The sequence below is a fragment of the Penaeus chinensis genome, chromosome 34 (genome assembly GCF_019202785.1).
Source record: "Penaeus chinensis breed Huanghai No. 1 chromosome 34, ASM1920278v2, whole genome shotgun sequence".
NCBI lineage: Eukaryota > Metazoa > Arthropoda > Malacostraca > Decapoda > Penaeidae > Penaeus > Penaeus chinensis.
Window position 1 is genome coordinate 1,106,219 of NC_061852.1, and position 834 is coordinate 1,107,052.

Below are 834 nucleotides of genomic sequence, written 5' to 3' on the forward strand. Positions count from 1 at the left end.
CCCCTTCCCCCCCTACTTCCGCTTATTGGATCACGTGACCAGCCATTCAAGAAACGAAAACTTGGGCATTGAGGTATTAATAGGCATTTATAAGAGGACTTACAGGAAACATAAAGTTGGAAGTGTAAAGTGTTTGACTAAATTTTCGTTTATTTTTTATTGAGATGGGTTATAAAGATAATAGTAATTATTTTTATTATAAATATCTATTATCATTATTATTATCGTTATTGTTATCATTATTATTATTACTATTATTATCATTATCATTACTATGATTACAATCATAAATATCACTATTATCTTTATTATTATCATTAACATTACTATCATTATTATCTATATCATTATCATCATCATTACTGCTATTATTATCATAACTGTTATTATCATCATCATCATTAGTTTAAGGAACAAAATACATTTTATTTGCTATAAGTATATATATAACCTCATTTATATATAGACTGTCACCCTGCGGTACTTTTATATAAATATCGCTTACTGTGACCGACGGGTTAGCAAACCTAATTACTAGTTATCAATAAATTCAATATAATATCTTTTAAAACTGAAATGGCATCATTCACTAATTTCCTATACATCTTTCCCCAAGATAGTTTTTTTTTTTTTTCTTGTTTTTTCTCACTTTACAGCAGACGAACTCATTTGGAAAACGGTTTAAATTTACATTCGGTCGGGGGATAATGCTCGAATGTCAACAAACACCGAAACCGAGGCAGCGATTCGAACACTTCACATTCACCTCGCGTACTAGCTAACTTTTTTTCTTCACAATTCACGTTTTTTTTTTTTTCTATTTTCCTTTAGTGT